Below are 27261 nucleotides of genomic sequence, written 5' to 3'. Positions count from 1 at the left end.
CGGGTGGAATTATAGTCTTAATACGGCTTGGCCAAATAAGGCTTGTTGCCTCGTCAATATATCCACACACTTTTTTAGTTTTAGTAAACGCGTGGGATTAACTATGTGGCCTCTTTCCAAATATCAGTTACGGAGATGTTGCTAGGGAAGGCACCAGTGGCCCGTTTTTGACGAGTAGTGTGCGCCCCGAGGGGAGTCTGAAGTACCCTTCCGGCCTTGATGTAGCACGGTTGAATACGTCTGACAATCCACCTGGCTATGCCAGCTCATGAAGGGGCCTGCCCACTGTGAGGCAATTAGTTGGTCAGATTGGCCGAATGGTTTGGTCCTGGTTATCTAGCGCAGGACGGACCACTGGACATCTAAAGAATGCTCGTTCTTCTGCAGAGTCTGGCTGTGAGAAGAACACTGGCAGTGCTTAATTTGTAAATAGTAAAAAAATATATATAAGAGCTAGGTACCGTGTCAGGAGGGCACTGCACCTTACACCACCCATTGCCCCTGCCAGCGCTGCAAAGGACAGTACCAACACAACTACTAACCGTCCCACTCTTACAGGTGTGACGGTTCAGACTGTTCAAAGCCACCCAAAGCTATAAGAGTGGCTTGGGCAGCAGGCATTAGTCATTTTTAGTGTATATTGAATTAGTAAACATCTGTGAGTGAGCTCATCTCGAGCTTAGACAAACATCGCCACCATATGGTGGGCTGTCATAAGTGCAGAGTGCCGGAAGCCACCGGCTCAAACTTAGAACTGAACACTGGAGTTCCATGGTTTGACAGAGATGGAAAAGTGATACTGCCTTAGGAAGGAACTTATGGTTGGCCTCCCCTCTCTTTTTCTGATTCTACATAGTCCAGCCAGCCTTCCGGGGTAGCTGCGAACACCCCACCTCCATCCTAGCTCTAATGGAAGAGGTGCGACGCAGCGGCCAGGGTGGCTTACTCCGGAACACAGGGGCTCACGGTTCGATCACCGGTGCCAGCGGCAGGTCAGCCCGGAACCATGTGACTCTGGGCAATAGCTTGCTTAATCTTCCCAATGGCCCCCAGCGCCTAGAGACCCTTACGGGTGATTGTTTGCGCTTTACAAATACTGGATTTACATTGCTACCAGTCTAGTCTACCGGCTGCAGTGTGACCCAGGGTCCCGCTCTCCGCTCCTTTTCTGAAGCAAGTAACCCACTCAACCAAGTACAACACCGAACCGTGCTTGCCGAGAACTGGTGCAAGCCATTGGACCACCGAACCCCACCCCAACAACCCACGAGGGCCAATGGGGGCCGACTTCCTACGGTCAATAACACCATCTAGACGCAAATCCCAGGGAGAGAAGTTGCTGCACTCAGACCCCAGTAACCCTTTCACCTGTGAGTGCGGCCCCTTTTAGGGGACACACAGCCATACTGGGGAATTGACACACTCAGGGCCGTTTCTACCACTAGGCAAGACTAGGCGGCCGCCTAGGGCGGCAAAAGGGGGAGGGCGGCAAAAAACATGAGTTTGGGAATATCTAATGCATTAATTGTTCTAGCCTGGATGACGGGGGAGAGAGTGATGGTAGTAAAAGGGAGGGGGCGGCATTTTTCAATTCTCGCCTAGGGCGGCCAAACACCTAGAAACGGCCCTGGACACACTACCTGCATGCCAGTTTCTCTAACAGGAGTCCCCAGGGCACAAGTCCTAAAAAAAGAAGTGGGGGGACGCTCCAAGTTGGGTGGTGTCACCGGAAGTGACATCACGACAGGAAGTGACGTCATGAAATGTAGCCCCCTCTAATTAACAAAGGTTACAAGGCGATGGGGGCAGGTTGAAACGGCAAAGCACAATGTTTACGTTGGAATTCCTCACCGTATTGACACTCAAAGGAGCGGGGAAATTAAAGCTGTGCTTGTTCGGTGCGTATTTATTGCCCACAGTAAATTTGCCTGTCTCCGTCTGAAATGCATGAATACATACTGACCTTTTCTAATATACGGCCACGAGCGCCCATCTGTCATACTGAACAGCTCCATCAACCTGAAACAACTTAAAGAGCTCTGTTTGCCCTCTCTCGACAATAGGTGAGGTTTGATGAGTGCTGAGCGCGCGCGCAGGTGCAGACTCGGGTACCGGCTCCATCTTTTGGGCAAGGGGGACGGCGTCCACCCGGTAAAAACCCAGTAAAATAAGTGGGGGAACGCAGTCCACCCGCGTGGTACCCCGTCTCGAGCCCTGAACAGGACGATAGGGATGGGGCAGAGTCAGTCATATTTCCTGACCATGTTTTATAGTAGGAAAATGTTGCAGTTTCCACTTACGCTTTGTGACTCCAGTTTCAGCAGTTTCAGTGCAGAAACAAGGTATAGCTTGTTCGACGGCGCGAGATGTCGTCAGCAGGTCTCTGGCATTACTCAAAAGAATAGAGTCTACAGCAAACTTTGTAGTGTTGGCACAGACTGCAGTTTTAGGGAAGAGAGTAAGGGTGTGCCACCGTGAACAATGCCCACTTCCTGCCAAGAAGCACCTTGGCAGGACCTCTTTTTCTGTAATCCTCCTTGGTGCCCGCTTTCACTTTCTTCATTCGTGTGTTTTTTCCAGGCAGGTGTGGGACTTGCCCACCCACCTGGCAGACTCCAAGAGTTCCCATTACCCATCCATCAGTACCATGACCTGCTCTCACAGGCACGCTGTGACCGGATAGGTCTTCGAGGCGCTAGGTACAGGAGGAGGAACTGAAGAAAAGACAGACAGTAGAAGGGGCGGGGCTTACGAAGACTGAAACTGAAGCTAGTGTCCCGCCACCATGCTCATTCAGACTATTTCGCTCCCTTTGCAAAATATCGCCTTTTTAGGTAATTTTTTCTGATTGTAATCCCCAAAGTAACCAGAATATAATATTGCAACCAGACATAAAAGCAGCAGTCGAGATTTCCAAAAGTTTCAAAACAGTCTCTCATTGGGACCTACTAGGAAACACTGACCATATAGCATTACCAGCCTGAACGTTCACGGTTTTAAGTACCACGGGCTAACGCATAAAATAATAAAGTATGTTATGTCCATGTACACTATTTGTTGCACTCACATGTTTGCATTTTTTTAAAAACTTTAATCACTTGAACCTAAAGCCGTATTGGTTCCTATTTTGCACGGAATGGATGCAAGGTTCACGCTCAACAAGCAGTGCATGGCGGAGGCAGTTTACTTCTCATGAAGTACATTAAAGCGCCTAGAAGACAGACGTCTTCAGACTTAAGAGTCAGACCCGAATCCGAAACACGATAATTCAGGCCCCAGCCGTGCCCTTCGCGGTGTTGAGCGTCAAGCAAGCGGGGAGAGCAGGTTGAAACAACGAGTACAGCTCCAGGCGCTGGAACACGTCGTGTGAGCGGCACGGCGTCGTGATCGTGAGGTACTCAAACAGATTATCAACGGTACGACTAGAAATACCTCCGTACCAAGACCATGTGAGTATAAAACACCATCTGCAGCTTTTTGGAAGAAAAGCGACTAAAATGTGGCTTGTGATAGGCTATTTAATTAGCGCCAGATTTGTAGTGCAGGCGCTCGGCCCACTGACCTGAACTCACCCAAGCATGGCGCTCTGCCAGACTCGGGTGGCATCTTCTTGGCACGGGCTGGGAGGCTGGCCCGTCCTACAGCCATCACCTGACAGGCAGTGGGTCTCCACCGGGGCAGTCCTTGGGAGATGCTGGCAGCCGCGTGAGCCCCCCGAGGCACCGCCGGGCCTCCCTCGTGGTGGACGGGATCGCACAGCAAGGCACCCCTCGGTACCGCGGAATGATGTCTGCATCTGCACTGCAGGCACCCCGGAAGTGCACTGTGAAATCACGCGCCGACTCACCAGCATTCTTCTCATACCAGCACACACTCACCTGCAATGGCATGATGGGGGTGCGTGCACGTGCGGGTGGACAGGATCTCACCGTCTGGAAGGGAGAGCGTGAACCGGCATACCCGAGAGGGTGTGGAGGGTGGTAGGGCAGGTTAATGTTAAGAACAAGAAGAGCAGTTCCTATGGGTAGCTAGTTGGGAAGTGAGAGGAAGTAGGGAAGAACAGGTCTTTCTTCGTAATGCCCTCACACACCCCAAGGGATGTCATGCTTCATCATTTGGGCATTTGCCCCTCGTCAGGCCGGCGCTGCAATGCCTGACGGGCTCCCGAAACCGGGGCTCTTTGTCGGGGATCTTTTGAAGAAGCCGTATGGGTGCGTGTGGGTGTGAGGGCAAGGTAGTGCACGAGGAGTGAGATGTTTAAAAAAGGTTTAGGGCCGTCCTACTTATTTCAGTAATTTTATTAGTGAGGTAGCTCTAGCCTTGGCTTCTTCAAAAGATTCCCGACAAAGAGCCCCGGTTTCGGGAGCCCGTCAGGCATTGCAGCGCCGGCCTGACGAGGGGCAAATGCCCAAATGATGAAGCATGACATCCCTTGGGGTGTGTGAGGGCATTATCAAATCAGTCTTGACCCTGCGCCCAATGGGAACAGTCCAGTCAGGCCAGATCCTCCCTGGACTGGAAACCAAGCATCCTAGGACCGGTTTCAGACCTCATCAGCCAGGATAGTTTCACCATCAGCCAGGATATCTTGACTCCAGTAGCATGGAGAGCACGGGACTCACATCTGGGAATACCCGTCCCACTCGGGGTGACAAATGCAAAAAGAACAATTGATGGACAGAATGCAGAACAATGTCATACCTTCACCCCAGTACAGAGATCTGGGCCTAAGTCCATCGTTTCTTTGCTCACCATGCCATTACAGGTTGAAGCCAGCCATATGCAAATCAGTCTTGACCCTGCGCCCAATGGGAACAGTCTAGCACGAAAGTCCGATCGCTCAGGGCATTCAGATGCCTGCAGCGGAGACCTGTGTGCAAACTTTAGAACTCAAGATCAAATCCAAAGGAAATGGCACCGTAGGCTAATCAATCAATCAATCAATCAACCATTTATAAAGTGCGGCAAATCACCCATGGGGGTCTCGAGGAGCCGGAGAAGTCCGCTTCTGCGTGGTGGGATTCAGTCGAACATCCAGGTCTTGAACTCTTTCCTTAATTGCTGGACAGATGGGGCAGTCCTGAGGTGCAGGCTGCTAATGCGCCAGAGCGTCATGGTATGACAAGGAGCCCAGCTCAGTAGGTTCAGCTCTTGCTGCAGAAATCCGTATAACCTTCTTTTCGCAGGTTTGAGCACGGACAGGGCTCACTTGCCATTCTAAAATTGACAAAATGGTTTATGTTACTACCCTGAATGCCAGTGCCTCAACTACCACTATCTAGAAGACACTACATCGAACAGGTAAGCATACAACGTACTCAAGAACTACACTGTACATTAGCCATACTGAGCCTATATGAAACACTTCTCCTTGACCCCTTCGCCTGTGTCAACTAGGCCTATAGTGAGTGTCCATGAAGTGATGTCTATGTAAGTGTATTCCGATGTAGCGGCGGCTATGCAACAGCGTGTTGAAGTGACAGCTATGAAATAGTGTGTCGATGTAGCTGCATGTGCTGAAAAGGTGGCTATGCAATAGGGTGTTGGAGTCATGGCTATGTAATAGTTTGTCGATGTAGCGGTGAGTGTTGAAGTGGCAGCTATGCAATAGTGTGTCGATGTAGCTGCGAGTGTTGATGAGGTGGCTATATAATGGTTTGTTGATGTAGTGGTGAGTGTTGAAGTGGCAGCTATGCAATAGTGTGTCGATGTAGCTGCGAGTGTTGATGAGGTGGCTATGCAGTAGTTTGTAGATGTAGCGGCGAGTGTTGAAGTGGCGACTATGCAATAGTGTGTTGATGTAGCGACGAGTGTTGAAGAGGTGGCTATGCAATAGTGTGACGATGTAGCGGCGAGTGTTGAAGAGGTGGCTATGCAATAGTGCGACGATGTAGGGGCAAATGTGGAAGTGGCGGCTGTGCAATAGTATGTTGATGTAGTGGTGAATGTTGAAGTGGCAGCTATACAATGGTAATATTGATGTGGGGGCGAGTGTTCATTTAGTGATGGCCATGAAGTGAAGTCCTTGTAACAGTATGTTTGTGTAGTGTTACCTATGCAATAGTATGTTGATGTAGTGGTGCATGTCCACGTAACCGTATGTCGATATAGTGGAGAGTGTCCATGATGTGGTACCAATGGAATGGTACGCTGATGTAGGGGCGAGTGTCCATGATGTGGTGCCTGTGTAATGGTATGCTGATGTAGGGGCGAGTGTCCATGATGTGGTGCCTGTGCAATGGTATTTTGAAGAGGTGTCAATGAAGTGGGTTCCATGTAATTGTATGACGATCCAGTGGAGAGTGTCGACACAGTGATGTCCATGTCATGGTATGTTGATTTAGCGTGTAGCACTGAATGTTGATGTAGTGGCGTTTGAGTCGTGGTATACTAATGTGATGATGAGTGTAAATGCTACTGGCTATGTAGTGGTATGTGGATGTAGTGAATTCGATACTGGTGTCAATGTAAACATATGTTGATATAGTTTATTTAGTGAGCAGTAGCAAGCGTCGATGTAGTGGGGTTTATGCAATAATATGTCATTGCAGCCGATTCACGGATATGGTTCAGTGTCAGTGCAATGGTGTCTATGTAAGGTAATATGAATGTAGTGGATTCCATGTGGTGGGTGTCGATGCAATGGTGTCTACGTAGTAGTATGTTGATGTGTTGGATTCCATGTGATGAACGTCAACGCAAGGGTGTCTACGTAAAGGAATATTGGCATAGTGGATTCGATGTGGTGAACGTCATTGTAATGGTGTCTACCTAAAGGAATATCGATGTTGTGGATTTGCTGTAGTGGGTGTCGATGCAGTGGTGTCTACATGATAGTACGTTGATGTGTTGGATTCCATGTGGTAAACGTCAACGCAAGGGTGTCTACGTAAAGGAATATTGGCATAGTGGATTCGATGTGGTGAACGTCATTGTAATGGTGTCTACCTAAAGAAATATCGATGTTGTGGATTCGCTGTGGTGGGTGTTGATGCAATGGTGTCTACATAATAGTATGTTGATGTGTTGGATTCCATGTGGTGAACATCAATGCCAGGGTGTCTATGTAATGGAATATCAGTGTAGTGGATTTGATGAGGTGAACGTCATTGGAATGGTGTCTACCTAATGCAATTTCGATGTAGTGCATTCGATGTGATGAGTATTGATGCAAAAGTGTATGCATAGGGATTTGGATGCGGCAGGTTTGATGTGGTGAGTGTTGTTGCAGTGATGCCTACGTAATGGTAGGTCAGTGTAACTGATTCAATGTGGGGAGTAGTGATGCAATGGTGCCTATGGAATGGAATATTGTTCCAGTGGTTTGATGTGGCGTGTGATGATGCAATGGCATCTACGTAATGGTATGTCGGTGTCGCCGATTCACTGTGGTCAGTGTGAATACAATGGTATCTATGTAATGGTATGTTGTTGTAGTGGATTTGATGTGGCGATTGTCGATGCAGTGGTGTCTACCTACTGGTATGTCGTCATGAGTTCAATGTTTGTGTCGATACAATGGTGTCTATCTGAAGGTATGTCGCTGTTGTGGATTTACTGCAGAGGGGGGGGGGGGCATTGTTAAAATCACCACCACTAAGCTGTGCTGTAGTGTCTCCATTTGAGAAAGTGCCCATATGCTCGCCTTCATACATGTCATAGCTCATCAACATACATGACAGAGGTTTACTAGTGAGCAAGGAATACTATGGTCAGGATATATGAACAGAAATGGCGATCAGCAACCGGTATGGACTCGGACTGTGGTTACTTGGAGGACGCGGACGGGTGGTAAGTGGATGGATAATGATGGGTCGATCTGGGTGGTAGGCGGACAGTCGTAGGATGCACACAGCTGCTGATCAGCCTCCCGGCTCATACTTTTTCATTGCGGTCTGTGGATCTCCTTCAGTAGCAAACTTGTCTGACTAGCTCCTAGAGACAGCCTGGTTTATGGTGGGCGCTCTGGTTAATATTTCTGGGTGAGATGCCAGGAGCAGGGAAGTACTACCAAAGGGGAATACTTGTGACTGTTTGGGGGTGCTACATGGGCCAAAGAACGCCCAAAGAGTGCAAGAAGAATGCGGAACCCACTGCAACTTCCTCGTCATTTCTAATGCTAGGGGATTGTTAATTCCTCTTCTCGCATGAAGAGGTGACCAGTGCTTTAAATGGCAGAACCAGTTGGTATGGATTATCTGCACTTCTTTAATTTGAGATTTTCAGAGAAGTAAACAGGTCCTCTGGCATTAAAGTCCCTGTACTTCGTTCCACGTACCAGTGGTGGCGGAAGCCCGAGTGGCACAGGAGATCGAGAGACACCCCCAACAGGTCAAGACTTCTATAGAGCTTAAGCAACATGTTCTTGACTCTTCCCCTGCAACCCTAGCATTCCACAGGACCCTTCTGTCTAGAAATCTCACATTTGCCTAAAGGTCAGAGCAGCTGTCTCTCAAGCAGCATCAACCCCTGGCTCACAGTCACAAATTCTTTCAGGTGTACGAGTGACTTCACAGATCATACGGGTGAGTGACTTTGCAGATCATATGGACAGGTGTACAAGTGACTTCACAGATCATGCGGGTGAATGACTGTGCAGATCATTTAGACAGGTGTACGAGTGACTTCACAGATCATACAGGTGAGTGACTTTGCAGATCATATAGCCAGGTGTATGAGTGACTTCACAGATCATACAGGTGAGTGACTTTTCAGATCATATAGACAGGTGTACGAGTGACTTCACAGATCATACGGGTGAGTGACTTTGCAGATGATATAGACAGGTGTACTAGTGACTTCACAGATCGTTTTGGTAGGTGTATGAGTAGGGTGACCAACCATCCGTAAATTTCACGGACCGTTCCTTATTTTAGTATGAGGTCTGTAAGGCGTCCGCAATTTGGAGTCCCCAAATTATGGACACCTTACAAATATCATATTAAAATCAAATTGGGGAATTTCAGTAAGTTGCTATTCCCCTGTGAGAGGCCCCATGAGTTTAAAAGTTTGAGGCTGCCTGCGGCAGCCCCTCCCGGACCTCTCAAAGACTGTGGACTGGCCCATTGTCATTCTGAGCCTGCAAACAATTATCACAGATAGAATGACACTGGGCCCTATTACAGTGACAGCATGTGGTGTGCCTTCTCCTGCACAAACCTTGATTGCAGAAAGGGCCTGATGTCGCTTTGCAAAGCTGCGCACATACTGAAAAACTGTGAAGTGCACGATTGTCTCAACCTTATATAAACTTATTTTGACTTGTACTTATTTTGGTTGTCTATTTACTTATATACTCTTGTGCGACCTCCTCTATGTCTCTAAAACGCATGTTTTGTCCCAAATTTTTGTCCTGAATTTTGACCTTCTGTCCTGAATTTTTGTCCTGAATTTTGACCCTTTGTCCTGAATTTTCACACTGACCGTCCTGAATTTGCACCCATACCAGTTGGTCACCCAATGTATGAGTGATGTCATAGATCCAACAGACAGGTGTACAAGTGTCCTCTTAGCTAGTACAGACAGGTGTATGAGTGACTTGGCTGATCGTACAGACGGGTGTATGAGTGACGTCTTAGACCATACAGTCAAATGTACCAATGACTTTAAAGATCTTACAGACCGGTTTGCGAGTGACTTCCCAGGTCGTATGACCTGGACTCTGATGCATACCCAGAAAAAACACCACACTCCTGTCAAAACACCTACCCCATCCCAAATCCAAAGAGAAACGAAAAAGGCTTCCAGTACACTCAATTAAACTCCTAAAACACCACACACATCATCCTGGCTCACACTCATTTTACTTTCACACTGGGTCACACAGACCATTTTGAAACTTAACATTGAACAAACAATTCACTAATTACAGAAAACCAAACATTAGGAAAACAGACACGATCAGGTGATGCTTCTTCCAGCTCAATTCATGCCCTGCCCAGATCACCACACAGGGGCTTCCAGGTAGAGAATGCGCCGCGACACCAAAGCTAAGATGGCAAGCGTTGTCGAACTCTGAACAGAACCAAAACTGATCTCCCACTCGAGTGGGACAAGCAGCGGAGATGGCTCTGGACCCTGCCCATCCAAGAGCCAGAACCATGCCGGTGGCAGATATGAACACCCTCCCCTTCGCCGGAATCCACGTACAAGCACAGCTACACAATCGAAGCAACACAATACATGCAAGCTAGTGCTCATCACATACAAAAGCAAGGCCATTCCCACATTGGCCACCAGCGAACCACGCCCCACCAACCACAGGCCCCACCAACCACAGACAGCTACGCGTAAGCATTCGATTTCATCTCAGTGCTCTGAAGTGCAGCACCATATGACATAAGAGCACAACTCTGGTCATCACACAACACCAAAGCATTTCCTACCTTGGCCGCACTAAAAGCCACGCCCTTCCAACCAAGTGCAACGTCAGAGTCGCGTGTGACCGGTCCTCCTATGCACTTCTGCACCTGGTCATTAAATGAGGAGCTGCATGAAGGACATTAAAATACAATGCACATCACTCTGCTTATATCTTTCTCATGGCCATAATGATGTTTGTACCCCACAGCTGTAAAAGGACAGGGTTTTATTTTGATCGAAGCGGCGCGTCTGTCCTCGTCGCCTGTATTTAATTTCCGATCATGTGTCTTGAGCAGACTGCAGCTGAATCTATAGCTACTTCTCGTGACCTGGCTGTTCCCAGATTACCTGAGGGTGCACAGGTCTGGTTAAAGAATTGCGGTTGTATGTACAAGCAGGCTTGACCCGTCCTACACTTGCCTAGCACCTAAAAAGCTTAAGGGCAGCAATAAGAACACCATAACCCCCTCTGAGCATCCCTCCAACCCTCACACATGACACTATAGAACCACCTTGTACCAACCAATCACAACACTAGGGGTGGGCGAAGAGTTTTTTCTCTCGAGCGGCTCGGCAACGTTAAGTTAGTGAGTGCTCAAGAGACAAAAATGAGCACTAGACCTCCTCCTGGTGAGATTTCTCAAACACGGGCGGTCGCAGCAGGTCATGACCGCTCGCTTTGAGAAATCTGCTGCTCACGTTAATGAAGCTTCAGCTCGAGTAGAATGTCTACTCGAGCGGCAGAAAGTAGCAGCGCCGTATGGCCCGATGCAAAGTGTTGTTCGCCCTGATCTTATAGTGCAGGACAAACTCCTGGCGCTAAAAATCAATACGAGCAGCGCGACTTTGCCACTGGCGGAACTCCGCGGAGCGAGATAGAGTTTTTCCGGCACTCTACAGAGTTCTGTGAAAGAAAACTGTCTGAACTCTGTCTTACACAACACACAGGCTAGCCGCTTACCGACCACCCAGAAGCACTGGGCCACGTCTAGGGTATGCAGAAGACAGCCAATAGAGTCTTAGCTCTAAAGGTTTTTGCATTTAAAGTCATGCGGAAGCTGGCAGTTAGGTTTCGTCCGCAGTGTAAAGTAAGAACTGATCACCTCAAGGAACCTGGGAAAATGTAGGGTGCAGGTTTATAGATGGTGACAAGTGGAGGATGGAGAGCTGCGTCCTGCTTCTCCTTCATGAGGTGTGAGTTTGTACGCCACCTGCTGTGCGCGTCACATCTGCTGTGATTGGCCCTGTGCAGCCCCTTTGTTGGTGGCTCTTCGGGGTGCAGGGGTGGGAAATGCGGTGAACACCCACATAGCCATATCTTTATCCATATTCATAACCCCCCCAATGAATTTTGTCCATCCCACAGACCCACGCCTATTTACCCGTAAACAAAAGTGGCTACGTGTGCAAATTGAGCAAAAGAAAACGCCCCCGACACTTCAGTAGGTTTTGGAGGTGGTGGGGAAGCCAGGTCTACACACGGAAACATTTTCCATGTAGAGGAAAAAGGAACCAAGGTTACATGTGCAAATGCCCATTTTACCACCACACCTGGTACAAAAGATGTGTCTGCAGCAAATCCTTAGGAATATGAGCGGCAGGAGCAGGCATGAAAAATCCAGGCTTTTAGCACATTTTATTGAGAAACCTCAAAGTCAGAAATCTCCTCCAACTGAAGGAGGAATTCTGTGATGGATACATTTCCAGCTTTTCTGTGGTTCTTGGAGCATCGGATTAGTACATTTGGCCTGGTCCCAAACAATGCTTGAGTCATGCAGCCCAACAAAAGATCCACGCCCTGCCCTACAACAGGCTGAACTCTGGGTCACATGTGTCCGTGCTTTGAGTAAGCAACGCAAGACTGCACCCCTTCTGGGAAACACATGCACAGCTGCGCTGGCGACCAGGTCAGCAAACCTGGCGCCCAAGTCAGCAAACCTAACTTTTTCCGGGAACGTCTGTCCATTCTATCCTTAAATCTTTTTCCCTCTGTTTTTTATTCTTAATGCTGTGGTGCAACATCTGCTTTTATAAAGGATTCCTCCTCCATCCCTTTTCATTCAATTTATATTTCTTAGACAGTGGTTCTTAACCTGTGGTCCATGGACTCCCGGGAGACCGAGACGCGTAATCCAGGGGGTCGGCGACTGTATTTAAAAAGAAATAATATTAGCGGATTAATAAAGGGTATATACATAAAAAAGCACACCCAGTAAATTAGGAGGCATTTGCCACATGCAGGCTAAAAAGAAGGCGGGTATCATCTCGATTTGTGGGAGCAGCAGACAGAATTTAATAGGGGCGATTGGTGGCCTCAATTGACGCACTGGTATGCGCCGACCAAACAGCATGCATTAGAGCAAAAAAGACAACGTTAATTGCTAGAGCCTAACAAATCACGTCACCTTTTTTTTTTTTTTTTAAAGAACTTTTTGAAAAGATCTAACCTTCCCATTAAAAGTTTGATTTTTGCATGTTTTTCTTTGAACAAAATTAAATATTTCAGAACTGGTTTGATGTATGTTTGCTTCTCTATTTTTCTGTAGTGTTTGAGGTTCAAGTTGCATAAATTGTTTAGGTGAGGGCAATACTTGATTTGTAAAAAAAATAAAAATAAAGAAAAGTGCCAGGGCTCTCGTCAGGAGGCCACTGCAGCTTGCACCACACATCGCCTCTGCTATGCTGCCAATGATAGTAGCAACACAACTACTAACCATCTTACTCCTACAAGTGTGACAATTCAGACTATTTAATGCCCTGAAAGCTATAACAATGGCTTGAGCAGCTGATTATAGTTATTTTAATGTAATTTGAATTCATAATTAACTGTTGCTGTGGTCATCTCTAAATTAGCCAAACAGCACCACGTTGTGGCAGACTGTCACAAGCACCGATATTGACAATTAAGCGCTGGTGCCGAGCACCGGAAAACACCGGCACAAATTCAGCACTGGGTAGGGGGACCGTGCTTTCAGCAGTGATTCAATGGGGGCCACAGAAGTCGAAAAGTTAAGGACAGACGTTTTGGATGTTTAATTCCTGTTATCTAAAGAGGGCCTTTATGATTTTATTTTCAGGTTTGGTGTTAGCCAGACATTTTGACTTTATTAAATTATATATATATATATATAATCCTCGCGAGATTTTCAAAACTAATGGGGCGCTCCGCTCAGCTCCTACCCTGAAAGTCTCGGGGTAATTCGTCAAGCGGGGGCCGAGAAAAAGGGGGGGTCCCAAAACACGTTTTCCCCATGCATTTTTCCATAGGACCTTTAGACGCAGCTACAGCCCGAACGGCTGAACAGAATTACGTGAAATTTGGCAGAGAGGTAGCCATAAGGTCAAGGAAGTGCCTTTTGCAGGTCTGGTGTAAATCTGTTCAGTATTTCCTGAGAAAATAGCATTTAAAAGCATATCAATATCTATACGGGCTGTGCGCGCACCCTGCCGTGCGCGAGCGCAATTCTGATTGGTTGTTAGATGTCGGTAAACATTCGAATCGGTCGAAACCAGGAAGTGTCGGCCGCCATTTTGTCTCTCGCAGTCTGAGGGGGTGAAAAAAAAAAGGAGGAGAACGTGAAAAGGTGGCAGAGTGGACAGTTCCTGACCCCCTAGCCTTGGTCAGGGGGTCACAGAAGGACCCCCAAGGGAGAAAAAAACGTTTTTTTTTTAAAATCGCGAGGTGCGCGCACCGCGCGCGCACGGCATGCACTGCGAACCGTGGGAGCTCGGTGCGCAAAGCGCACCGAGCGCCCACAGCGCGCGCGCGGTGCGTGAAGCGCACCGTGCGCGCAGGGTGTGCGCATCTCGCGATTTAAAAAAATAAATAAAAAATTCACGGTGCGCGCACTGTGAAAAACCTTAAAAAAAAAAAAAATTCATACATAACTTTAGCATTTAAAAAAACGTACAAATTCACTGAAAAAACCATAGGTTTCACACACGTTACAGTTACGAATTAGAATTTAAAAAACCTTGCAAATTCACTTAAAAAACCATAGGTTTCACACGTTATAGTTAGCTGGACATTTCACTCGTAAAAAACCTATGAAATTCCCCCGTTATAGTTACTGTAGGCAACTATAACTCACGCAACCGCAATCCTCTGCTGATGACGTCAGATATTACATCACTGATGACATAGGTGTCTTTCTGAAAAATAAATATTTGTAATATATGTATAGCTAAAGATTAATGGAAGAAGACATGGGTAAATAAGTGTCTAAATACAGTGATGTAATATCTGACGTCATCAGCAGAGGATTGCGGTCGCGTGAGCTATAGTTGCCTACAGTAACTATAACGGGGGAATTTCATAGGTTTTTTACGAGTGAAATGTCCAGCTAACTATAACATGTGTGAAACCTATGGTTTTTTAAGTGAATATATATATATATATATAAATACGCACATATATATATCAGCAATCCTGTTAATGACACAACAGGCGCTGACTCCGTGGAAGTGTGACAAGAGAATTTTAATCCAAACGAGAGATATATAGATATATATATATATTTTTTTACTTATACTGCCTTTCAGTCAGCTCTCTTTATCCATAAGTTTGTTGCTGTCATTTATATATTTCTTCTGCCCACTACGGCATGAGACAGCCCTCTCCAGCCACTGGCTAAATTCACTGTGAATTACGGCATTCTGTTCTTTCACAAGGAGAACATCCTCACACAATGTAGTTCTCATCAATGCCAAAGACTACCATGGATATGTGTTTTTGAGACCATTTTTTTTTTATTTCAGCCAATATTTGTTCTTTTGTATTGGTGACCGCCTGACTTCTCCCGAAAAAATAAAGTTTAACAAAAAACCTGTCAAAAGAAAACTAGCATTGACAAATGCACAAGTATGGCAGCCAATGTTAGACCTATTGGCTTTGACATTAGCGGGTTTCCTTTTCTTTCATCGCTCAACTGAATGCCATGGTACTGCTAAGGTTCCGGTTTCCTTTTCTTTCATCGCTCAACTGAATGCCATGGTACTGCTAAGGTTCCGAACTGTGCCAGATCCAGACATTATGTCCTAAAGTGGCGATTAGTGTAAGGAGCAACGTGATAGGTTGTAGCCATGGTACTTAGGGCAGACACTCAGTGCTCCTGTAGAGGGCCCATGGTGTGAAGTGGCTGGACACATGTCAAGAGTGCACAGATGTTCAACCTAGAATTCATTCATTACAAATATTTACTAAAGTAATGACTTTATACAGCCCATACCATCATCTGAATCATCGCTTTATTGACGATGTGCTTTGGGTTAAAAAAGTGTGACAAATCACATTTTTTTCCTGTGAAATTTTCCAAAATTCAAAGTAAATCTCATAAACTATGCTTCAGAGCAAAATGTGGGTTGCCAGTATGCTGCTTGACTCTTTAGCCAAGCACACACTTCACGGTAGAATGCCTTACAAAGTATGGACAGGAGCCTGGTTCGAACAGGCCACATACTTTCTTTGAGAACCAGTCGCGGAAGGTGTCTTGCGACATTTTTTAAGGTGCGGTGTATGCTTGTTAAAAAAAAAAAAAAGTTTTGAAAATACGCGTAATGGAAAATTAGGGAGCATTTTTCGAATTTTGCCAATGTGATTACATATTCGCCCAGGATCTCAAGCCTGCGTCAATCAACCATACCACACTCTACCCTGGGATCCCTCGGGGCTCTGTCCTGTACCCCAACTATTGAAGACAGTTGTCTTCTCCTGGAGGTCCACCCAAGATGGGGTTCTCCCTGCTCATCGCTAGATGGACGACATCTATGGATGTCTTTGACCCAATGACCGCAAAGTATGTACAGCTGCTGGCCACAAGCCTCAGCCACACCGGAGAGTGGACGCATGTCATCTGGTCATACCTCAAGGACATCAAAGCCGACAGGTGCTGAGACCATCAATGCAAACACAAGCTCCTACGGTGGGCCTGCTGCCCACTTATGCACACTTCAGACACCAAACCCAGACGACGACTGTGGGAGTCATGGCTGACTTACCGCTCTTGGTCAAACACCACCTGAATGAAGTCAGAGGGTGACGCTGTGGCACCTTCGTCTCCTGGGCAAGCTTCGCCTTCGAGCACTCCCCTGCAGACCTTTCCCGAAGAGTGCCAAACCAAGCCCTGGTGCTCCCCCGACTTCACCACCTTAAAACTCCACGACAAGGTATCTGGGGCGGCTGCACGACTCCGAGCTGGCCAGAACCCTGCATAGCACAGATTGGCCACCCAATAGCACAGATTGGACACACCCGCCTGTCACCCTTCAGGGCGCCCGTCTTTCAACCGTGAACTCATCCCTACCTGCATCAGTAATCCGCTAGTCTTTCAAACGTTACCAAGAACTAACCTGTCCTAACTGACTTAACACTGCCAACCACCACACCCCACATCTCATGCCCTGCATACTGCACCCGACTGTTCTTTCGCCTTTATCCTATTGCATGTTGGGTACTCCGCTGGCCCAGCAGGGTGGCACCATTCACAAGCTGGATAACCTCATCTAACAGATAAACGACATAGTACCTACATAGCAAATGACGTTCATTCTTTGAGCTGAATACACGTTTCATTCATTCATTCGAAAACTGCTGGTAGGCCACTTAACTGTATTTTATAGTTCACAATCTACTACACGCATGGCCCTGCAGCTCTAACAGAGTCTGGTATCTTCCAATCCTGGTTTAGATGTTTCAAGCACAGAGCGGAATCCAATCTGGTTCCTCACGTGGTCTCCTCAATGGTGCATGAGTGGCTCTGGTACTGTTTACAGAATGCTTGTCTGAGGCAATGATTGGTTGTAGAGCTGGATGGGTGGCTGCTGCTCTTGTAGATTACCATGTGGGTCTTTTGGCTTGTGCTTTGCGATTATGTCGATATATGTTCGTGATACAAGATCGACAGATCATATATTGGCCACGTCAGCGAACAGGAGGACTGTATATCCCGAGATATGCACTGAAAGGAGCATCGCGTTTGGAGTCCTACAGGTTGCATGTTAAAGAGTCTACACTAAACTCAGTGGCCAGTGGCCTCATGGGGTTTATATCCAGAAGGTCTCGAAAGTGACCTCTTCCATGCTCCAGTTCTGAGATACTTTCAAGCCATGATACTACATTGCCTGTAAAGTACTAACAGAAGAATCAATTATTCTGAGGTTTGATTTTAATCTGTCTATGGCTCCCCCTTCTCCTCGCCTCAAGGAAGCAAGATTTTATTGGTCCTGAAGAAGGTGGTCTTCTGATTGGCTTTCTGCACTGAAACGCTTGTTGGCACTTTCTATTGGTCCATTGGAAGAAGACTTCTAGCGTGGATCTATATAAAAAATGGGAAGTTAACACACCCGAGTTTCAATGTTTCTTCAGGGACCATTCTTTCAATATGAGAGGGAGGAAATGAGGGTGAAGATATGGTTCCTTGTGCGACCTCGACTAATACGGGTGAATAACGTGTGTAATGTACACAATTTACTGTTTTTCATAATTGGTGAAAGGTATACTCTGTGTTTTTAATTAATTAATAGCAAATTATTTTGGTATATATATATATATATATATGTATGTATAGATAGAGATAGAAAACAGATACATAGGCGTTCTTGTTCTATCACATAGAAAGAACAAGCATTTACAATGCAATAGGTCTCGCAATAGCGAGATTTTTACCTATTAGCATTGTAAATGGCAATGCCTTTTATAATATTAAAAGACTGTCATTTCCAATTCCATTAGGTCAAACTTTAGCAAAAGCAAGACCTATTGTATTGTAGAGCGCGGTGTCCCTAAAGCGGGTGCCGCGCTCACTAATAAAGTAAAAACAACAACAACAAAAAAGAAACAAAGCGCGGTGTCCCTGAAGTGAGCGCCACGCTCACCGTTAAACTTCCAACAAAAAAAAGAAAAAAAAAAAAGAAACAGAGCGCAGTGTCTCTGAAGCGGATGCCGCGCTCAACATTATAGTTAAAAAATAAATAAATAAACTGAGTGCGGTGTCCCTAAAGCAGCGCAGCGCTCGGCATGCAAATAAAAAACAAAAAAGGTGAGGGAATGCGCGGTGTCCCTGAAGTGGACGCTGCGTTCTTCTAAAAAAGTAGTAATAATAAAAAAAAGCTTTGCCATTGTGAGCGAGTGCTGTGGGGGTAGGGGGCAGCCGCTTTTAAAGTTAGAGCGGTATAGCGCTCTATACGAAAAGCGGTGGGCGAGCTGCAAATACAAACAAAAAAGTAGCCGCCATTGTTTGTTCCCATAGTCAATAAACAAAATATTGCTCGCCCACATATAATGCAGTCCGTGTAACAAGCCAACTAAAGGGTCCAGTCGTTATGGGAGGTAACAAATGCAGACAAGGCAGTACCAAGGAGGGACTAACAAGCCTACTTACGAATCAGAAGCCAGAATTTATGAAGGACAAAGACACAAGCCAATGACAAATATGGGCGGAGACTGGGAGGGGCTTCCAGTGCATACCCCAATACAGCATGCCTCGCAGAGCGAGCAGCGCATGTGCGCTGCCCCTAGGCTCGACCTAAAAATGAATAAAAACATTATGGTCTGGTAGGTTTTCTCTCGGTTTAACAGTACAGAGTACACATATACCCTTGTGACTGTCCAGAGCACATCTGTACAGCTGTGACTGGACAGAACGTGGAGAACTGTGACTATACAGAGAACTTAAGTGCAGCTGTGACTCTACAGAGTACATACAGGTGTGACCATAGAGTACATACATATAAGATTTACAGAATATACATATACACTTGTGACTGTCCAGTGTGCTAATTCACTCACGCCAACCAGTGCAATAGAGCTGGGAAGAACGATTTAGGGTAGCTATGCGCTTTATAAATCTCGAAGAAAAGAATAGGATATATACAACGGTGGATGTAGAGGGTAAATGCACACAGCGGAGCCTGGACAGACGGCATGAACACAGATGACGGACTGTACATAAACACACGCCTGAACACACAGCGTAGGAGCTGCAGTGCACACATCCGCCCTGAGTAAATAATCCGGTATCCAACACACCTGCCCTTGGCTGTGTACCGGAGATTACAAGCGAGTCAAGAGCACTATTTACAGGGATAAGGCAGCTCTGGTGAAATGCCACCACCAGGCAGACATGTTTATTCTGAAAACTCGAGTTGAAGGCCAGATATCCGTTGTTAAATGATCGCATGACACCAGATGGTAAGAAATGTTGATAGGGCCACAAAGTAGACGCGAGGCATCGGCTACATTTAAGTTCTGTATGCAGCATATACGGCACGTGGCCCTCTACGTACATACAGGGAAGAGCGCATCCAGGGCCTGCCACCAGGTCCCATATGTTACACAGTCAAAGGCTTCTACATGAAGGGGCAAAGGGCACCCTTGTATGTTGTATACAGAGGGCGTGGTCCTCTGTGGGTTCAGCGATTGTTTTTAAATTGACCCACATGGTGGCATCTCAAATTTGCGATGAACCATGAATATTCAAGGCTCAATCTTTCGCCCCACACTAGTCATCCCTGACCCCCAAAATTACATGATGTATGCAAATGATTGACCTGGAGGGGAAGGCCCTCTCCATAAGAGCTATGCATAAGCTTTTCAGTCTCCCCTTTCACTTTCAAAGCCCAGCATGGCCCCCCCAGCACCAGGCAACAGCGGTGGGTGATAACAGAAGGCCGATCTTCAGAGACGCGGACGATAGTCCTTCTTTTAGATCTAATATGTTACTGACTAATAGAATGTCCACCTTTTGCACTGCAGTACTAGTCCTTCCATTATGCCCATAGCACTGTAGGCATGATGGAAATACTAGACCAGTCCTAGTGTTCAGCAAGCCAAGGTGCATAACACAACACATGGCCCCATGGGGCACGGGGTTCTGAGCATGTATTTAGTGTACATGGGCCTGGTGCTGGGCCATGTCCGTTGCATACTTTCAGCCATACCAAGTGTGCACTAAACCGGAGTGGCATGGACACAGGCATTTGGGAATGATGTCATTGGTGAGGTATTGAAGGAGGTATCCTGTGCGGTCATTAGCAGTCCCTAAGTGTAGGGAATCAGTTCTTGGCTAAACATAATTGACGATGGACAGTGGGGTTGAGGTTTAGGCTTGTATACCCAAAACCTCTTTCAGCTGAATTTTAACAGGGACTTTGTAGCACTATATATTAGGTGTCATGCCCCAGGCAGCTTTCAGCTCTCTGTATTAAAAAGCCTATTGTGCACCATTCCAAAGCTTACACTGGGTTTGGAGCCTGCCCATTCTTTACCATTGGTTAATTAGACTGTCACTCATCTGCTTGCTTCTTATTTGATGGCTTGCCTTCCTCTCCTTGTGTTTGTCCTTCCCCTGGAGCATAGCATTTTTACCATGCTCCTGATTGGCTCACTTATTCTTTCGATTGGTTCACCTGATTGGGCCTTTGCTATATTGTCTTCTCATGGCATGGAACACCCGAGAAACCAGGGCAAGCCCATTTCAAAATGGATGCCGGATGACTGAACATCTGTTCTCATTATCAGCGCTCCAGCCCTTACAGGCATCATGCCTTCCACAAAATGTAGAAGCCTGGGGTCGTCTTCCTCCGCCCCCTGGAAAACTGGTGTTGGATCTTTTATTTACACTAGATCGAGGAATGATGCATGCTTAGCAGCATTCCCAACACCTGATCAGTCTTCGAGCACGACAGTGTGCCTTTGTCTCAAGACCTGTTTGGGTTGTGAGAACCCTTGTGACATCATCGACCCGGTGGCCCATTTACAGAGTCAGTTGTTGGGTTTCTTGTTCCCAGAGTCCCTTAGCTCTCTGCCTGAAACACCGCTATGGGTGGGTCCCAGGTCACGAGGGGGACTTTCAGCAAGTCATGTGTTGGCAGGTAAACTGACACTTGTAACCCAGGCCACTGCATTTATTCGACAATGCAGAAACAAATTAATTCAAATGTTTGACTAAATTTCTGTGGCAAAGAAAAGGCAAGTTATGGATCATAGAAAGGCACATTTTGAGGGATATCACGTGTTTAAAGGGTAAGAATGTCATTTTGTCTCCCATTCTTACCGAGCTATTTTGAGACCAACTAAACCCTCCGATATCTCAATGCTTTAACAAGCACTGGCAAAGCCAACAGGTTTAGAGTTTGTACAGTATGATATAGGATTGACCAATTCTGGTTTGCGACAGATCTGCTCACTGTGACAATACTGCAGTAACTTTAAAAAATGGCGCCACGACGAGGTTGCTATTGCCGTGTGTGTCATTTTGTAGGTGCTTGCCTTATGATGCAAGCACAAACATGCGCCACTACATATGCGCTCACCAACAGAATGACGCCGACATGGTATTTTTTAATTAACAGATCTCAGATGATCTGTAAATTAAAAAAAAGTCATTTTAAGTGCGTAAAAGTGCTTTTTCTGTAGCGCAGCACGGACAATCAAATGACAGCTACTGAGCCTTTCAAACACATTTAATGTAAAAATAAAAAATGTAAATACCTGTGAGGGGTGGGGACGAAACGAATGAGTGGGTGGGAAGAAGAAATGGGGAGTTGGGAGTAAATAAAAAAAAAAAGCCAGATTGGAAGAGGAGGGGGAAAAGCAGCACACAAGAGAGAGAGAGAACAATACGGAGAGCGTGGGAGAAGGGGGCTTGGTGTGGGGAGAAGCACACAACAGACAGCAGAACACGAAGGAGAGAGCGACCTGGAAATGAGTATTTGGCAGGGGATAAACACAAGAGGGAGATAGCTAGAAAAGGCATGCACTGTCATGGAGTGCTTAACAAAAAGAAAAAAAAAAGTTCCCTGAAAGTGAGCAGTGGAATGATCCAAGGAAAACGGAGAAAAGCCATCAAATAGGAAGCAAGCAAATGAGTGACAACAAAGCCAACCAATGGAGGCAGGGGGCGGGCTCTAAGCCCACTGTAATGTTCTTGGTATAGCTCACAAAAGGTCTCTCACAACCTTTTGTCTCATATGGTAGGCAGAGCTAGAGATGGTGAAACTGAAATACACCCGTGGGTTGAGCCTGGATGGGATTCACAACGTCTCAAGCCTGTAGGTTAAGTTTTCAAGGAAAATGAAGCCAAGACCTGAAGTAGGCTGACCCAAAGTCCCTCAAATTAAGTACAGAATACAATCGGTTCACCATGAATGGCTCATTCACTGTACATGGCGAACCTAAAAATACATAGGGCATGATTTAAAGTATGGTGGGCGGCTTGCCATCCATCAGGGGGGCAAAGGTCATTCCTGCCCCCACCTGCCACATTTAGAGATCTCTGCCGACATCTGCAGGTACAGAAAGTTTGGTGAGCAGCCACCACGCTTCAGGCGGCCGCGCCAAATGGGAGTTCGTTTTAGGAAACAAACAATAAATGACCCCAACACCCTGGACATTTTCCTTCAGGGTGTAGGGGTCGTTTTTATTTTTTTCATGTTGGGACCCCCAGAGTTTCCCTGGCAGTACTGAATTGGAAAGAGCCCATGAGACTGTCCACTCTAAATACTACAGGAGGTCTGAAGTCCCTAAACCCGACCGTCCCAACTCATTTGATGTAACTTTACGACAGCAGAGCCAGGGGGCGCACCGCAGTCAGAAACAGGATGGCCACACGAGTCTCAATAGAGCGGGGGACTGTCAGTTTGGCGGACAGGGTACTCCACCACAATTGTTACGGAGTATGCTCACTACCAAACTCAAAATCAAGTCCACAGTTTATTTTAACCTCTCCTGTGCCCATGACGAGATAGTCTCGTCATGGAGCACGGTCGCGCTGTGCCCATGACGAGACTATCTCGTCATGAACCCCACCCACTAATGAAACGCCTGGCACAGGAGGGGGAAAGGGCGTGGCACAGAAGGGGTTAAAGAAAGAAAACTGTACTCATCCAGAAAATCCTATGCATAACACCAGTTAAAACTGTTACTGGTTTAGTCTTATGTGAAGCCCAAAGGTTCATTGTATTAACACTCATTTCCATGTCCCTGATTAAAATAGTGTGTGTAAACTATACACAGTGTTGCACTCAGCAAAAACACAAGTCTAGATGTTCATGACTCTTGTAATAAAAGGTGCACCCCTTTTATTCTGCACATCCTGCTTAGGTTTTAACATTTCTCAGTTTCAAGGTAACTGTGATCGCACTGTGGTCTCTCTGGCGCATCCTTTTCGGTTTAGTAACATCTTTGCAGAACAGTATTGTATGCCATACAGTGTATGTCTCTCTAGAAATCACTTAAGAAATGAAGACATCAGACCTTTAAAACACGAAAAAACGGTTTCTAACCTCCGAGTGCCCTCTCACAATAGCTGCTGATGTGTTTGTCTGGAATATAAACATGAATTTGCATGAACAGAGATACAAAATATGTTGTTGAGAGGGCCATTGTTGTCATCTTACATTGAAATATCCAAAGATTTTGTTTCCTGCTGCAGACAAAAGCTCTTTATTTACTCCATCAATTGGGGATATTTTTTGAATCATAACAACAAAACCACAGAGCAGTATTTATAGCACAGGGAAAAATTAACATATGAAAAATTAGAAGAAGAGAATAAGGCGAGAAAGAAAGAGCGAAGAATGAATATCAGGACGAAGGTGACCTATCCCAAAAATTCAAAAAAGAAATAGATACCACTTAGACATAGACATATTGTTTACAGATCACATTTAGAGGTAGTTAGAGAGAAATGAAGCGATTAGTTCCACTGAAGGCTTGACCAAATCCTTCCGAATTTGACCCTTGATGACGGGCCACGAGCTTTCGCAAGTGCAAGCTGCATTTCAAACACGCCTCTCAACAATACCCAGAAATCAGAGATCTTAGGGGGCGCCACGTCAATCCAAACCCTGGCAATAGACAGACGGGCAGCGCTAATAATAATTGAAATTAAGAGGATAGGCAGATTGCCTGGGTCTGCTACCACCCCCAGGACTATAGCCTTCTCATTTAATTGGATCTCCTTACCGGCCAGCCTACTCAACACACAAGTAATATCATACCAATATGAAGCTAGTCGGGGGCAAGCAACAAGCATATGTCTAAGATCAGCGGCATACTCATTACATTTAGGACAATAAGACTTCCGTGAATCAAGCGAAGTAGTCCATTTTGAGATGAGCAGCGGAGTATAGTAAAGCATGAACATAGTACGATGTTGTAACTTCAGATTAATTGAAGTAACAGCAGAGTTAATTATGGCCATTGAGACAATGATTTATTTCGCACTGATGTTCATTAAGAACATATGAGTAAGTTTAGCCGCCATCTGCAATCCGTCATTTCTATTTGAAGACCTAAAACTCTGATATATTTTCCCGATCTGCCCCCGACCCGAAGTCTTAAAAATAGCTCGTAGTAACTCTGTGGTATAGGGGAGGGCAACTAAGCCTTTCCCTTGTAGAAGATAATCCCTGACTTGTAAGTACTTAAAAAAAGAGTTATGGGATAACCCAAACTCTTCCCTTAAGGAAGAGAATGACCTGAAACCAGATTCATCATATAATTTCCCTAGCAGTGTAATTCCACACTGTTGCCAAGTCTTGCATACAGAATCCGAAAATATGCCCGGAAACCTAGGATTGTCCCACAGAGTAATAAATTCATGTAAGTCTGGTATAGAAAAGTTTCTGCCGATGTCCTGCCAAATATGATAAACGTGTCTGACAATCTTAAAACAAACTCTCTTATAGTAGTTCGGATCAGACATGTAATGTAGAAGAAACCCAGTATTTAGACCGTACGTGAGTTGGTACGCAAGCCATGTTTTAGCCACATTAGGTCCTAAAAGCAGACTCTGAATGCGATTCAGAAATGCTGACCAAAAGTAAGTCTTAAAGTCGGGGAGAGAAAAGTCCCCTTGTTCATATGTCAATTTTATATATTTAAGAGCTCTTCTAGATTTTTGAAAGCCCCAGATAAAACTACCAATAGCAGAATCAAGCCGTTTAAAAAAGGACATTGGGACTCGTAGAGGAATGGAGCGAAACAAATAGAGAAATTTAGGCAGAATATTCATTTTAACTACATTACATCTCCCGATGACGGTCAGAGGGAGTCTATGCCACCTACGCATATCAGCAATAGTTTTTTTGAGCAATGGTTCATAATTTAGATCCATAAAGTCCTCTGTACGACTGCTAATACAAACACCGAGATACATAGCAGAGGTAGTTAAGCCTAGATGAGATGCTACAAGTGTGGGCACATAATTGAGAATAGTCTGTGTTTTATTTACATTGAGCTTGTAGCCCGAAAAAGAACCAAAAAGTTGTGCCTCAGCTGTTAGTGTAACTATAGACGTCTCAGGCGTGGTAGTAAAAACAGCAATATCATCAGCGTAGGCTGTAACTTTCAATGTCATACCATTAAATAAAACTGGAGATATAACATTCTGCAGAAGATGTCTAATGAATGGCTCAATGTAGAGAGCAAATAATAAAGGGGAAAGTGGACACCCCTGCCGTGTACCCCGCTGAATACTAATAGAGCTGGATGTACAGCCGTTAAGTTTAATGACGGCAGACGGGTTATAATAAAGTCGCTGGACCACCGAGACAAACCTCCGACCGAGGCCTAGAGAAAGCATAGTACTCCAAAGAAAACCCCAAGCAACGCGGTCGAAGGCCTTCTCGGCGTCCAGCATTATCATGCCAATTCGCTGAGCCAGGTGACCAGCAACGTCAAAGGCAGAGAAAGCAGTGTTTACATGAGCTACCGTATCTCTGCCGAGGACGAAGTCGTGCTGTACATCTGAAATTAATAGAGGTATATACGGGGCAAGACGCGAAGCAAGAAGCTTAGTAAATATTTTCGCATCTGTATTAATGAGCGAAATCGGTCGATATGACCCTAGATCCTCAGCAGATTTACCCTTTTTAAGAAAAACAACAACGTTGGTTCTATTCCAGGAGGGTGGCACCTCCCCTCCCTGCAATATATTGTTGATTAATTCCAGAAGAACTGGCAACAATAAGTCCTCAAAAATTTTGTAGAATTCAAGAGGGATGGTATCCTCGCCCGCTGCCTTACCATTGGGCAGAGACTTAATTGCTGCTTTCAATTCAACCAGATCGGCCATATTCTCTAAGCAGAGAGTATGAGATACATCCAGCAGGGGTATAGTACTTTCTCTTACATAGTTCATGGCAGCCTGATGATTATAACTACCAGACTCCTTATACAAATTGGAATAAAAGAGCTTAAATTGCTCAGCGATATCCTCAGACTTTGTGTAAGTTATGCCGTCTACCCCATTAATAGTCTTAATATTAGCCTTTTGATCAGCAAGTTGATAGGCTAATACCTTCCCCACCCTCTCCCCGTATTCATACCGCATTGATCTAGCCTTCTGGAAGTTGTTCGCAGCCTTATCCTTCAGTCTTCTACAGAGTTTGGCCCGGACTTCAATAATTTGAGCGTATATCCACGGCTCACTAAGATCTCTCGCCATGATTGCCATGGCATGTTGTTGCTCCAGAGCAATATACTACCGGTGTTCATTGCAGAGCTGTGCATCTTTAAATTTATTTTGCTGGACAATAAACTGGACAGTAGCCCCTCTAACACATGCTTTTAAACAGTCCCACACCATCCCAAGAGAAGAAGTATGACTATTATTAGTAATATAATCCGTTAAAGCCAGATACATGTGATCAAAAAAGGCCGGGTTATTTAAAAGATGCTGAGGAAATGAAAATTCCCTAATTGAACTTTTGCTGAAGGAATCTAAATAAACAGAATGCAAAATGGGATTGTGGGCCGAGGTTACTTTTGGACAAACAACCATATGTGCATTAGCCAGGAGTCTATGATTAATTAAAATCCTAGAGTATTGTTTATGGGGGTAAGAAAAAAAAAGTAAACCCTGCATAGGTAGGAGACAGCAGTCTCCAAGCATCATC

At 45.7% G+C, this 27261-nt stretch overlaps 1 protein-coding gene across 6 annotated transcripts in view; it reads right to left on the bottom strand.

Annotated features, from left to right (window-relative positions):
• Window positions 1–27261, bottom strand: part of ARHGEF15 (Rho guanine nucleotide exchange factor 15) — a 344297-nt gene that overhangs the window by 175683 nt on the left and 141353 nt on the right. The window contains exon 1 of one of the 6 annotated variants that reach the window (XM_085639087.1): window positions 3563–3688. The exons of the other annotated variants lie outside the window; for them this stretch is intronic. The gene's annotated coding sequence lies outside the window, so the exon portion shown is untranslated. Of the gene's footprint in view, window positions 1–3562; window positions 3689–27261 lie in introns of those variants that run through there. 6 annotated transcript variants of the gene reach the window in all.

Source organism: Triturus cristatus, chromosome 12 (genome assembly GCF_964204655.1).
Source record: "Triturus cristatus chromosome 12, aTriCri1.1, whole genome shotgun sequence".
NCBI classification, from domain to species: domain Eukaryota; kingdom Metazoa; phylum Chordata; class Amphibia; order Caudata; family Salamandridae; genus Triturus; species Triturus cristatus.
This window is presented reverse-complemented; position numbering and strand designations above follow the sequence as displayed.